The sequence below is a fragment of the Diorhabda sublineata genome, chromosome X, assembly GCF_026230105.1.
Source record: "Diorhabda sublineata isolate icDioSubl1.1 chromosome X, icDioSubl1.1, whole genome shotgun sequence".
Taxonomy (NCBI): Eukaryota; Metazoa; Arthropoda; class Insecta; order Coleoptera; family Chrysomelidae; genus Diorhabda; species Diorhabda sublineata.
The window spans coordinates 11,708,178-11,723,911 of record NC_079485.1 but is presented as its reverse complement, the minus strand read 5'-3'; the positions used below and the strand labels follow the sequence as shown (position 1 = coordinate 11,723,911).

Sequence of the window (15,734 nt, the reverse complement as noted above, 5' to 3'; positions counted from 1 at the left end):
GGGCAGACTAAGAGATCCTTTATTGTCCGGCTTAAAGAGCACATAGCTCATTCAAAATATGGACGGACTGAAAAATCGAGTATTGCCGATCACGCTGCGAGTCATAATCATGACATAAATATTAATAATGTAAAATTGTTATGAAATGTATCCAATAATAAATTGTTGGGTGCATTTGGAACCATTGAAATTGCTAAATCTAAGAAAAGCTTAAATAAGGACGAACGGCCAATTCCTTACAGCCCACTCTATAGTTTAGGAATAAATGTTCCTGCTGGAATCAATTTTCGCAGGAAAAGGTTTATTGGTGGGCATATTCAGTATAAAACAGGTAAGTCGAGTTATTAGGCTTTAGTTTACCTTCAGTCTCTTAAGACGATAAATTGGTTATTGAAACGCGCATCAGACAGTGTAATTGTGAGTGTTGGTGTAATGGTAGCGTAAACACTGTGTTCAGTACGTTATATCTTGGCTAATAAAAAAGATATCGATGCGAAACGCATTTTATTTTAAACAAAAAATGGGAAAATTATTTATAGAAAATAAAAAAACATTATCAAAATATCTTCCTTCGCGTTTTTCTACTTTCTCAAGACTCAGCCGGAAATATGCAATTACTCGCTATCAGATGTTTGATGTAATATTTTGAATTCCCTCTTGTTTAATGATGACTTTTTTCGTAAAAATGGTCCTGACGATTTCTATGGAAAGGTTTGTAGAATGTATGGAATTGAAATTAAGTGTTCTCATTGTATTCAGCAGAATTTATGAGCTTTGGTCTGGAAATATTGTCCCCGTATGAAAAAACAATAACCGTAAGTGCAGTACCATGACTGATAAGACCAGGACCGCTTAATACAACCACTGCCACCATAATTTTATTGGAGGTTTCCCGAGGAGCAATAACGGTAGTTTTGCTCATTTATAAAACTGTCAAGGTGAAATTGTCCGAATAAGGTGTCAAAAGTTTCGAAATTGTCAAGTAATGTATTCACAAGAACAAAGCTTTGATCAGTTATTTTTTATTAATTCACAACCAATAAATTTTTACTGACCAAACGCCGAATATTACGCATTACTGCGGAACAAATACCCCCTATATTTGAGCATTTCACCCAGTCGTCAGATAACCTGTAGCCGTATGCATAGTGGTTCTCGTTCAAATTTATTAACCTAAGATCTTATTAACCTTGCCGAAGGTGCCTCATTTATGTTGTGAAGGTAATAATAAGCCTGATATAAATGATGTACTGTTATAATTGTTCTAGTAAAATGCTAGAACATATATATGAGTACACCGCTATATCACTGCATTGTAACTGATTTCGCTGAAGTCGCTGCTTGATTTTCATTGTAAGCAAATGTTCTTACTTCCGCTACTCGAGTAATGTTCTATAAATAAATGAAGAAGGAGTTTATACGATATGTAATGTAGAAATTTTTCCCAATTTTCCAAAAAAAAAATAATTTGCTCGACAAATTTTCCATGACTTTCAACGTGGATCCAACAACAGTGTACCGATCAGCTCGCTTCGACTTTTGGTGATGAAACACCATATCGAGCCACCGTCTTTCGGTATTCGGTATTCCGAATTCAATCGTGGTCGCACTTTGCTACAGGATGAATATCGTGCTGAGCGTAGACTGATATTGCAAGATTCAGGCATACTTGGGCATTAGTTACACTCGCATACATTCAATATTGTATGAACATATAGCTGTCGAAAAGATTTAATCGCGTTGGATACCACATAATTTCACAATTGCTCAAAAAAATTTCGTCTCGATTGGTGCGAGTAAATGCTCAAAAAATTTAATGGCGGTGCTTAAAAAGACGTCTATAAGATCGTGACATGCGACGAATTATAGATCTATGAATATAAAGATGAGCTAAATCGAATAAAAGCTGTGCCCGCACGAAGCAAATGGTCGCCTGTTTTTCCGGAATAACTGGACATGTCGCCACTGTTCCATTATAGCAACATAGGACGGTCAATTCTGAATAATACATCAGAATTTTTTTGCCAGAAGTGTTCGAACAAATCAGGGACACCAATCGCAGAAGGCGAATCATTCTCCACTTCGACAATGCAAGTTCTCACATATCAGTTCAAACAAAAACGTTTTTGAACAGTCAAAACATCGAACATAGTATTTGGAGTTTCTATTGAGCATTGTATACAAAATATGTCTATAATTTTTAGGAAAATCAATAACATGTTAGATATTTAAAAGAAAAAAGTTTACACACACACACACTGTACATTGTAAAACATATCAAATGAGTTTACCCCCTTGCACACGCTTGCCAAAACTCAACAATGTGTCACATATTCAAACTTGTGGATAGTGTGTTTGAATTGGTTTGTGTAGATTTGCAATCGCTTGTAGCCGATCCGGATTTTGGTCACAAATCAAAAGGAATTTACTGCAAGCGCTTACGACACGTTTTTGCACTGATAGGAAATAAACTAATGTCCGCCACCATCTCCTTCCACTGATTTTTTTATTTTATAATGAAATAGATAAAACTTAATGTTCAATGTCTATCATGCTAACCTCTTGAAAATAGATTGAAGCCCTCGCAAACTTGAGAATGACGAAGTCATCCGTTTGTGGAGGTTTTTTTAAGGTCGTGGCCAGTACGAATCGTATGTGTTCGTGTAATTTTAAAATAACGTTAATTGACAACAATTGATGAAAACCAACAATAGTTACCGTTATCAATAAAGCATTTAGACCGAAATCAAGAAACATAAACTTGTCGTTGATTAAAAATTATCCAACGTTCGGCTGAAGATTCGAAATATACTTATGGTGATGAATTGATATTCATGATGCATGTTGATGATTACCATTCAATTTGTTTGGAAAATATAAAGTGTTATAATAATATATCCCAACAACTGATTATTCGATTTATATGAAAATATTAAGATTTATATAGTTTACACAAACAATCAATACCAATTTCTTATAGTCTAAAATAATTATGGAAATTTTCTTTCTAACGTTAGTTTTGCAGTTAGGATTTACCGCGATAGAGGTTACATTGACTCCTAATATATAAAAGATTATCCCATTCATAAATTGAGATATTACACAATTTATCCTATTATATATGATAGGCTCCCAATAGAAACTGATAAGTCTGAACCTGTTGAAGCATGCCTAGAGTGGCAGCTGGAATTCGAGAACGTCACATCCCAGTATCAAAATAGATTGTATCAAGCATCGCGCGGTGATTTAATACATTTAAAAGAGTTGAGTTCAACGCAAATTCACAAAGATTCAGTGGATATTTTGGGAAAATCTGCAGTATCATATGATATGTCGTGTCGTGAATTTGAATGTGATGCACAGATAAAAACACCCACGACCGCTAACAGACACTAAAATAAATTAGAGTTAGAAAAGTTCATTATTTCGAACGATAATAGATGCACAAAAGCAAACTCGTAAAGACATTTGCAGTTGTCTCTTAACGCGGTATAGAGATTAGTAACAGTGGATGAGTCGTAAAACCATCACCAGATGTAGAGACCTACAAACAGAGTAAGGAAAGGAAACATTACGCTGAAAAATTCAATATGCAACCTTTAGCAGGGAATGTCTCTTGCAACAAGATAACGCACCTAGTCACAAGTCCGCCATTCCGTCAGCCGCAATGGTCCAAGCAAGCTACGAATAAGTTGATCTGGATCCAAGCGATTACCAGTAACGAAGATATACGAGGATATATTGAAAAATTCTTAGCCTACTATAGAATCAAACAAAATATTTTATTACTCAACATATTCTCCTCTTAATTGGATACATTTGTTACAGCGAACCTGCAATGTCTCTAGACCTTTCAAAAAAAATGTTTCTTCTTGCTCTGTAAACCAGACTTCCAGCTTTTATTACCTCCTCGTTGGAAGAAAAGTTACAACCTTTCAAACTTTTTTTCAGTTGAGGAAAGAGATGATAGTCGGACGGAGCTAAATCTGGTGAATAAGGGGGGTGTTCTAGTAATTCAAACCCTAAATCACGAATTTTTTGCATGGCAACTCCATTGCAATCCCTAAAAACTGAAGCAAGAACTTTTGCAGCAGGTTTTTATGAACTGCATCGATATTTTCGGGGACTGACACAGAAATTTGCCTCCCCGATCGGTCATCATCTTCAATGGAAAATTTACCTCTTTTGAAGCTTGCAGTCTAATTTTTCACGGTCGCATACGAAAGACATTGATTACCAAGGGTATTAAGCATATCTTCGTAAATCTGCTTACCTCTAAACCTTTTTAGATACAGGTACTTGATGATTACTCGATACTCAAATTTTTCGACTTTCACAATTTTGGCGGACACCTCTTTTCTTTTAATTTATTGCGTAAATCTGGTTTACTTTTTTGTCGTAAAACTTTACACTGACACTTCAAATAATTTATTGTTCGTTGTTATGGTAACGCAATATTTTGTTTATGCATGGTTCTAGTCTAGGCTAACTGGATATCAATACATCCTCGTATGTGTGATGCATCAGTGGATTTGTAGATGTTTATTTCAAGACGCATTAGAAATGCTAGAATATGGTTAGGAAAATGGGTTAACATTAATAAATAAAATATTGAAAAATTAAAATCATATTTTTGCCCACTTTTTCTTATGAGTAGATCAAAGGCGCAGAAAATGGATCAATTCTGGTATATGTAGCAAAAACTAGATAAATTTTGGTTTTTATTTGTTTTCTGAAAAAGATAACTTGTTTATAAAAATGCAGGTCAAACAGTCTAGATGTGCGTTGGTCTAATGGTAGTAAACCTATAATCAAAAAACTTAGTTATCAAGGAAATTGTCTCTGCCTACACATATTCCAGTAATAGAATCTGTATCATCAGTATTCATTTTTAGTGGAAACTGATAATAAAGAGTTAATGATATCAAAATATATAGTGTGAAAAACCAAAATTGTACTGAAACATCTATAAAAAACGCATTACAAGAAACCCAAAGACAAACGAATATTCTCTAAAATGTATTCATAAAAAAATGTTAACTTTATAGATTTTTTATCTCAACTCATTCACAAGGTAAAACAAATTGCAGAAAAAATAAGAAATCAGTTTGGTTTCGTTAATAATTTCGTGAAATTTTTCCGTAAGACTGTAAGGGTGAAGATATATAAAGGAAGACTCGGTATGTCTTTGGCACCTAAACCAGTAATTATGAGGTGGGGAACGTGGCTGGAAGCAGTTTTCTTTATTCCTTTGAACTCGGCAACAAAATAAAATTGGTTATGTCGGAGTTGGACGATTATATTACCCATGCAATTTGTTAAGCTAAAAAATATCTAAAAAGCCAAAATTGAAAAAGTATCTCTCATATATTATTTGAATAGCAATTATAAATTGATATACACCACATTTACTGTGTTAGACAGACAAAAATTGAGTTAGGCAGTTGAATTAACATTTATTTAACCAGCCACCTATATTAATTCATAAAAAACTACTAATAAAAATTTTTCAAATTTTGTTGACGTAGAAACGTGAAAACCAGAATCAGCACATAAATTTTCATGACAAGTATTGTTTTAAATTGCTGGATGATAAAAAAGTCACCAATAACATTAATATGTAGTTTACTTATGACTTCAACTAAAAAATCCGATAAGCTTATGCATACTTTTTGTTTTTAATAATTGCAAACATAATTGGTTTAATTTTGCATCTGTTACAATAAGTACTAATTTCATAATTTTAATATCTATTCGGAAGACCTAACAGCTATTCGATATCCAGAATCTAAGATAGTCAGAGTAAGACTTGAAGCTCACTTATTTAACTATTTTTTACCACTTCCATATTTCATTTACAGAGTGTAACTACCAATAGATGAGTTAAAGAACATTATGGTTTATCATTCGATTTTTCAAATTAATTCAACGTCACAAGCTACTAGACAACCCAAAAATTTACTATGCCACCCCTACGTTCGTCTTTTTGTAGAAAATATTCTGCCTCTAGTAAGTTCACCTTCTCTGTTCCAGTTTCATCTTTGACTACATCTACTGTATCTATTAATTTTGATCTAACGCTCACTAGTGTTTCTCATATATTTGCTTCGTGTATCGATTAATGAATAAGTCAACTTAATTACTGACGTACAAGCTTCAAAATCTCTGGTGTATCAGAATCTAAAGACTTCTCACTATATCTAAAATAACTAAGACATTTTCATACTTGAGTGCAGACCTGGTGTCAAATTGAGTCACCAATATTATTCAACTCACTGTTTTAAAAAGTAAATACGTGATTAGTAAATTAGTTTTAATAGGTACGCTGTACCGATACCTCCAATTGTCAATTGTCAATTAAAAAATGACTCAATGTGAGGCCATTGACTTTTCAGTGTGGAATAGGAAAATCTAGCTTTTAGTTGGCAGAACAATGTGATAATGATTTTTAACAAGCTACTGTGAAAAGTAAGGTGAATATTAATACATATTTGAGAAGGTACCAAAATATTGATCTTTATTGTAGCACACATGTTGTTCGAACTATTCTTGAAATTATTCTTTCATTAATCTCAGAAACTGCTGTTCAAGGAATTTGCACAATCACTAAATCAACGTTTTTACCATCTGCGCCGTCTATTAAATCCCTAGAAGGGATCTCAGTTAAATGAAGCTTTTCCTAAAGAATAAGCTTGCTGTTAATGATTTGGAAAAAGGATTCTGAACCTTAAACAATAGGTAAATATTCCACTAATAATACTAAAAGATGATGTTTGATTTCACTTTTTGCAAAGTCTTGGATAGTTTTTTGTTTTAAAGATTAATCTTAACTTTTCACCTCATATAACTCTAGAGTGAATCATCATTTTGTCAGAAAAATTGTTATTTCCTCCTGTTTATAAGGAAATTCCAACATTCACGCTAAATCCTTTGGATATTTTTATGATATTGCTACGTTTGATTAAGGGTTTTATCACACTTTATTTTGGCTTTTATCGGATTTTCAGTTGGTAGTAACAAAATAAATTTGCTATTGATCTGTTGTACTTCATAGCTTTGCAGCTTTGGTTGTGAAGAGTGGTTTTTGACTCGAATTCATTTTACAGTATATTGAGGATTTATTCATATGTTAATATTAAATTCTTCTTTGAAATTTAAAAAAAAACATCTCATTCAAAATTATCAATAGAAGGTAATCAATCGATCCATAATCAAGAAGTTTGTCCATAAACTTGAAGAAAATAACATCGTTTGAACTAGTACACTAGTTGAGGTAGTATCATCGTTAAGACGGAAGTAGTTTATCTACCGTAAAAACATAACTATTTACAAGGTATGGTCAATTAATCAATTAATTTGACAATCGGGTAGTCTTTGCTGACTAATTAGAAGCTATAACTAGGGAGATATTAAGGCTGTAGCGAATGGAATTTTTTTAAACAAATATTCAAAGATTTCAGAAAAAGTTTTTCCTATCATCAGGAAAAGTGGAATATCCGAGATATCTTGCCTTTTTGCATCATTGGAATAAGTCGCAATCATGTTCAAGTTACTAAAAACATAATAATTCTATTTAATTTGAAAATATCTAAGTAAATTCTTACTTACGGTTAATGATTAATTATATAATTATATGATTAGAAAATTAGAACCAATACGAGGATATATTGAAAAATTCTTTGCCTACTATAAAGTCAAACAAAATTTCAATTACTCAAAATATTCTCCCTTAATTGGATACATTTATTACAGCGAACCTGCAACGTCTCTAGACCTTTCAAAATGTTTCTCCTTGCTCTGCAAACCAGACCTCCACAGCTTTTATTACCTCTTCGTTGGAAGAAAATTTACGACCTTTTGAACTTTTTTTCAGTTGAGGAAAGAGATGATAGTCAGACGGAACCAAATCTGGTGAATAAAGGGGGTATTCTAGTAGTTCAAACCCTAAATCACGAATTTTTTACATGGCAACATGAGATTTGTGTGCAGTGGCGTCGTCCTGCAAAAACAAAACACCTTTGAATAGCTTTCCGCGTCTTTTCTCTTTAATTTTTTTCCCGTAGAGTTGTCAGTAATGTCGAATAGTAATCTCTAGTTATTGTTATACCCTTATTTAAAAAATAAAATCATGCATGGCAATCCCAAAAAACTGAAGCAAGAACTTTTCCAGTAGATTTTCGGACTCGAAACTTCTTAGGTCTTGGAGAACCAGAGTGTCGCCATTCCATCGACTGTGGCTTTGTTTCTGGATTGTAGAAATGTACCCAAGTCTCATCCATAGTAACAATTCGGTTTAAGAAGTCTACACTGTTTTTAAATCGAGCACATATCGAACGTGATGCTTTTATCCTTGCACGCTTTTGGTCAACATTCAAATATTTGGGGATCCACTTTGCAGCAATTTTTCTCATGTCCAAATTGACGAGAACTATATAATAACGCGTTTGTATGAAATATTCAGTGCTTCAGATATCTGTTTAAGCCCAATTCGACGGTCTGATAAAATCATGTCATGAACTGCATCGATATTTTCGGGGACTGACACAAAAACTGGCCTTTCCGATCGGTCGAATCAACTTCAATGGAAAATTTACCTCTTTTCAAGCTTGCATTCCAATTTTTCACGGTCACATACGGAGTCCATTGATCACCAAGGATATTAAGCATATCTTCGTAAATCTCCTTACATCTTAACCCTTTTAAATACAGGTACTTGATGATAGCTCGATACTCAAATTTTTCGATTTTCACAATTTCGGTGGACATCTTTTTTTTTTAAATTTATTGCGTAGCTCTGATTTACTTTTTTGACGTCAAACTTTACACTGACACTTCTAATAAGTTATTGTTCGTTGCTATGATAATTTAATATTTAGTTTATACATGAAACTGGTCTAGGCTAACTAGATATCAATACATCCTCGTATATACTTTTACAGTAATAAATATATACAAGTATATCTTTACCATTAAAATCGCTTGATACTAGATCTTAAGATGAAATTAAATTTAGAGCATTGTTTTTTTAAAAGTTTCCTGTTAGGCGGGTAACACCCTACTATTTTTATCAATCAATGAAGATTGCTCAGTGTCCAATAACAATGATTAGAGCAGAGAGGATGAGGAATTACTCCTGCCCATATTTTTCTGGTACATTGTGAATGGTTTTTTATAGGTTAATCAATCTTTTGACACTTCAATGAAAATAGCCGAGCATCCATCATCAATTAGTTCACTTAATTATCTGTTGATGATTCGTTTCTTTTTGTAACTGCACCTTTACTGCTCTTATTTATTTGAAGCCTCATTTGAGTTATTAGATCATGTTCCTTTCCAATTGTTCAGAACGATAATATATCTGAAACTTTTTTCAATAGATTCAAAATGACAGATTATATGCTACTCGAGGTTTCTGTTTAAGAATTGACGGTTATATATTTATGGAAATAAAATTATAAAATCTGGAATGTCCTTTTTTATTTAGGTCCGAAAAAATCGATGTGTTTTTATACAATTTTATTTTATTGCTTACTTACGCATATGTCATTCTACCGTTTAATATGTTCAGTTTTCCTTGTATGTTTCGACTTTATTGCCTTTGACAAATTCCATAAAGGTAGACAAATAAAAAGGAATGATATCTTTTCGTATGATATAGGAATGCCAAAGTATAGGGCAGAGCGACCGTGATGGTTCAAATTCCGTGAAAATAAGGGTGTGAAGCAAAAGACTCGGGAGTGAGGGATGATAAATGGTCAGTCATACATAGAAGCGCTTAGGCGCGGACTCGCTTACAAATCCGGGAAAGGATTTAGTACGTTTTTCGAGGTGCCAACACCCGTTTAGTGTTAAACACCAACAAAATCCCCAGCGTCGAAACTTTTTTCTTTTTTAGAATAGAATGTGATTCCAACGTCAGTGAAACTTTAATATATTCCTAGTTTGATTTCAGAATGTCGCTGTGCTTCCATTCCATCATCACCGAATAAATTAAATGGTTTAGAGGAAAATACATGAAATATTCATTCGACCCATAATTTATTATTAGAAACACGGACTCATTTTTTTCATTGACAGTTATGAAGGGATAAATTTATAAACTTTTGTTTTTTGTAATGTAATTAGCTAATATTAAAACTTTCTGAAAATACAATATCTGTATATATATATATATATATATATATATATATATATATATATATATATATGAGTATATACTGATATCTAGTTAGCCTAGACTAGTTCCATGCATAAACAAAATATCGCGTTACCATAGCAACGAACAATAACTTATTAGAAGTGTCAGTGTAAAGTTTGACGTCAAAGAAGTAAACCAGAGTTAGGCAATAAATTAAAAGAAAAAAGATGTCCACCGAAATTGTGAAAATCGAAAAATTGGAGTATCGAGTCATCATCAAGTACCTACCTGTATTTAAAAAAGTTAAGAAGTAAGCATATTTACGAAGATATGCTTAATACCCTTGGTGATCAATGTCCTTCGTATGCGACCGTGAAAAATTAGACTGCAAACCTCAAAAGAGGTAAATTTTCCATTAAAGATAATGACCGATCGGGAAGGCCAGTTTCTGTGTCAGTCCCCGAAAATATCGATGCAGTTCATAAAAATCTGCTGCAAAAGTTCTTGCTTCAGTTTTTGGGATTGCCATGGAGTAATCATGATTGATATTTTGGATAAGGGTAGTACAATAACTGGAGATTACTATTCGACATTACTGACCACTCTACGGAAAAAAATTAAAGAGGAAAAACGCGGAAAGCTATTCAAAGGTGTTTTGTTTTTGCAGAACAAGGCGCCTGCACGCAAATCTCATGTTGCCATGTAAAAAATTCAAGATTTAGGGTTTGAATTACTAGAACGCCCTCCTTATTCACCAGATTTGGCTCCGTCCGAGTATTATCTCTTTTCTCAACTGAAAAAAAATTTAGAAGGTCGTGAGTTTTCTTCCAACGAGGAGGTAATAAAAGCTGTGTAGGTCTGGTTTGAAGAGCAAGAAGAAACATTTTTTTTTTTGAAAGGTTTACAGACGTTACAGGTTCGCTGTAATAAATGTATCCAATTAAGACTAGAATATGTTGAGTAATAAAATATTTTGAGATTGAAATTTTGTTTGGTTCTATAGTAGGCTTAGAATTTTTCAATATATCCTGGTATTAATTACAAAATAAATTATTTATTGTTATGGAATATCTACATTTTTAACAATATTCAACTTATTCTGTTAGTTTGTTTGTCTGCAATAAAAGATAAAGATAAAAATTGACGTTTTGAATTATTTCTTTTAAAAAATTATTAAAAAATACTAAAGAGAAGAGACCTAAAATCAAGAACATTTAGAAGAATAAACATATACAAAAGGTCTAAAAAATAAGAAATTAATGAAATAAGAAGAAAATTAAACACCAAAGTGTACTAACTCTAATATATTTCCAAGTAATCGAATACCTATGTATTCATCATCAGGGACTGAAATTATGGTCAAAGTACAATTTCAAAAAATCTATAAAGTATAAGAATAATAAAAATTAATCACATTAATTAGTTAAGAATTGCGGGGATTAAGTTTTGTTGCTCCTTTTAAAAATCATTAAATTCATGGAATTCAAAAATTAATATTCAAATAGACACTTAATAAAAATATGGATTCTGGTTGTTATAGAAATAGAAAGTTAATTTTTATTGGTTAGATTATGATCGACATTAAATTTTCATAGACTAGGTAGTTACGAATGGAGCTGAATATTTATTAGTTTTATTATGAATGACATTGAAATTTTAAAGGTAATTTTATAGTAAGGTTAAGTCAAGTTGAATTTCATTGAGTAGATAAAGTTAGTAGGTAGCCAATGGCGTTGAATTTCTTTTACAGATTTGGTTTCTTCAAAATCTAAAAGATATGCATGGAATAAACACCTATCAGGACATAATTTTCAATCGCTTTTGTAAGATATTATCCAATTGGTGAGCGACCTCGACGACTGACCAATGTACTTGTCACAATTTAAACAAGGAATTGCATATACTATGTTAGGCAATTTATACACCTTTACTATTTATAAAACCAGTTACTCCTAAACCTTCTGGAATATAACAACATGATATTGAGAAAGCGTACCAGAAAACACTTAATATTCAATCTATTTTTACTAAAATAAGAAAGAGATTAAACAACAACCAATCAATTGCTAAACATCACCGAATCATATAATAGTTCGCGCCATCTGCTAGAGGCTGGCCATACTAATCTATTGATACTTTACAAAATTACGTCTTTCAAATTTTGTTCGAAGCAAAAATTGAGTTCGTGTATTAATAGTAGAACTATATAGAATATTACCTCCTGTTTGGATTTTCACCATAGTTCAAGACCACTTTTCCAAGTTGATTGCGAACGAGCATTAACATTGAATATTATATATTATTATTAGCTATATTCCACTAATATTTCGAAAAAAGATGTTTGGTGCTAAGAAAATACTAGATATTTTCTGATAACGGAGGGGATGATCTATGTATAAAATATTATGATACCATTATAAAAATATCATTATAATCTATTAGGAATGAAGATCTGCTTTATGTTTTTCTGGTGAACTCATATTAGACTGGAATAAACTCACGCTTTAAATTTTTTTTCATCGATGGGTAGGCATTTTGGGAAAACTATCGACATGCTATTGAGGCAGGACTTCTTCAGGTGCCTGCAACTTCTAATTCAACAGCGAGCTGATTTTATCTTTAAACGCAATTTAATTCAAGGTTATTGTTGGGGTGAATCTAGGTAAAAATTCTTGCCACAAATTTGTAAAATTAAATTAAGTTGAATAGTAGTTATCAACATGCTCTGAAAAGATAGGAAATCATGAGATTTGAGTCCTATCTAATTTCAACTGATAGAAACGATTAAGCTTTCATTAAGAGTGACTATTTTCAAACCTGATGTGTTAACGATTGATTTCTATTGTTCAATTGTAACTGCAAACTGTTCCTATTTTATCTCTGGTTAATTAAATACAGAGTATCACTAGATAATATATATTTCTGTAGATTCGATCTGATGTTACTGATGAGTGCCCCTATATCACCTTCAATTTTGATGTCACAAATCAAATTAAGATATAAAAAATGGCTAATTTTTTGCTAGGATATTTACATTTACATTGATTTTTATGCAATTCAGTATGAATTTGAAGTAGTACAGTTATTTTACAACGTTCACAAAAAATATGATAGTCATTGATTGTTTGGATTCCACTTTTGTAGAGATTTATCGTTAGCTAGATCTAAACGGCTTCTAAATCCTCGTGAGGAAATCCTCTGTTATGATATTTACGAGACACAATATAAATGTTAATCAGTTATGCATCATAATATAAGTTTTCCAGTCAAAATACTAAGGATTACTACTGGACAGCAAAGTGTATATATAGTAGTTTTTTATTGGGAACGTGGCAAGGAAACACCAAAGTGGACTAACTTCAATATATTTTCCGAGCTTTCGAATACTTATGTATTCATCGTCTGGGACTGAAATTATGGGACAGTATTCGAAAGCTCGGAAAAGTTAGTCCACTTTCCTTGCGGTGTTTCCTTGCCACGTTCTCAATACAAAACTACTCATAACATAGCTGGCAAAGACTTACAATTCACACACATATATATATATATATATATATATATATATATATATATATATATATATATTTTATGTATTTCAATAATTTTTAAAAGATAGATCAAATTTGATGTTTCGACTTTTCTTTAAGACTTTATCAAAATGTGATATTGACACTGACAATTTGCGTATTTATATTGATCTATAGATCCCCTTCATCATGAATATAAAAATAAGAATAAAATCAAACTAGAACTTTCTTCTAATAAGAAAAATTAATTTTTCCTTAGTCCTTACATCTCAAATATTAAATTATTTGTAGTTTTGTTAGAATTTACAAAATAGAGCTATAATAATAATGTAGCTGTAACTACGAAATTATGGCATTTAGGTATACGGAACATTGGATGAAAAATTATAAGTATTTCTCAACGATTGCGAAAAGAGTAGTTTTGTACTGCCTATATGTTAACAAAAATCAATGAAGATAACCATACATTTAATTTAGTAACATTTTATTACATGTTTATTACTTCATTGAAAAGTAGTAAGTCGCGAATCCAAATCAGCATTTATTCCCAAAACTAGCTTTTCTATTTGTCGTATCACTAAAGATTTTGTTGTTGATATAGCGGCCTCAATAGTATGCACTGCATGCATTGTAAAAAAAAACTGATTTACATTCCTTCTAATGTTATCAAAGAATACCTACAGAAGTATGGCATTTTTGCACGAGATTCAGTATTCTGTAGGAATTTTGATGGAATTCTACTACTTCGATATTCAATACAAACACATTTTGTGCGGGCACACTAATGATGACATAGTAGCATCATAAAAATATGACTGTTGTTTAGAAGGGAGTTTCAATGGATTTTACGAAGTTCTTTCGATAATAATTGCCAATTATTCATTTTCACTTACTATATCGTCAAAATTAAATACGCAACATAAATAAAAAATCCAATAAATTGCCAATACGTACCTTTGATAGATTGATAACTTTGTAAATACTGTACTGTATATAATCGTGCGCATAATAAAATTCATTAATGTGTTATTTATATTATACTGCTCATATTAAAATAAAAATTCTACATTCAGAACAAATGATTTCAACTTCTCTCGCCCCATTTTTAAATATTTTCAAAATATGTCAACAGCTTTATTCGCACAATTTAATTTTGAGTAGACTGCGATTATATGTATAGGAGCTGGATACGTTCTATCTTGACTTTTATTGATATGTAGAATAGATTTGGTGACTGCCCGCATATGTAGTCACCCTGTACTTTCTAAACCCTAGTGCAAGCTTACGTTGATACGGTAATCTCGCGGATAAGTTGTTGGGGAACCGCAGGGCTAAAGATGGCTTGTATGAACGAACTCAGGGCGCAGGGATAAACGGTTGCTGGTGAAGGATTTGTAAAATGTAATTGGTTCAGCTGGTTCAGACACGTTTAAATCATCAATACCTCATCAGATTTTCAGCGACCAGCTTGACACCCTTGCGAAAATGAGTAAGCCGTCATCGAGACCTTACAACAAATTGAAAATTTGAGATGACTTAATGAGAATAAATGGATCAATCTTATTTTTTAAACAAATATTTTTATTGATTATATGAACAGTATAGAGACAAATTTTATTATTGGAAAAGTTATAAGACATACAAGGTGAGCTCAAAACATACGGTAAATATTTTATCACAAGTTTGTAAACTTTTCGCAAAATTTCATCTGTTTTTGAGGTCGAATTATGTCCCAACCGTTCCTAGTCTTTAACTAAACAATTTCCACTTATAAATCGCTCATATAGACAGATTTCGACATGTTGTAAGCTTCGTCGAACTTTTTTCCAGCTTCAGACAAAGTTAATGGTTTGAGATACATAATTTACTCCAAATACGATCTCACAAAATGGCTATAGGGACCGCCTGACTACTCGGAACGGGCTCAAACTTATTATTGCTTGTCTTAACACATGAATTGAAAATTTTCAAACCATTCAATTAGTCTTGTGCTATTATTGTATCGATTTAATGATACACTTGTGGCAGGCGGAGAGGTTAGAAATAGTACCGACAATTTCTAAGAATCT

General features: G+C 32.2%; 1 protein-coding gene across 1 annotated transcript in view; it reads left to right on the top strand.

Moving 5' to 3' along the window:
- Nucleotides 1–15,734, top strand: part of LOC130450888 (E3 ubiquitin-protein ligase RNF220-like) — a 164,999-nt gene that overhangs the window by 128,160 nt on the left and 21,105 nt on the right. The window lies entirely within an intron of this gene.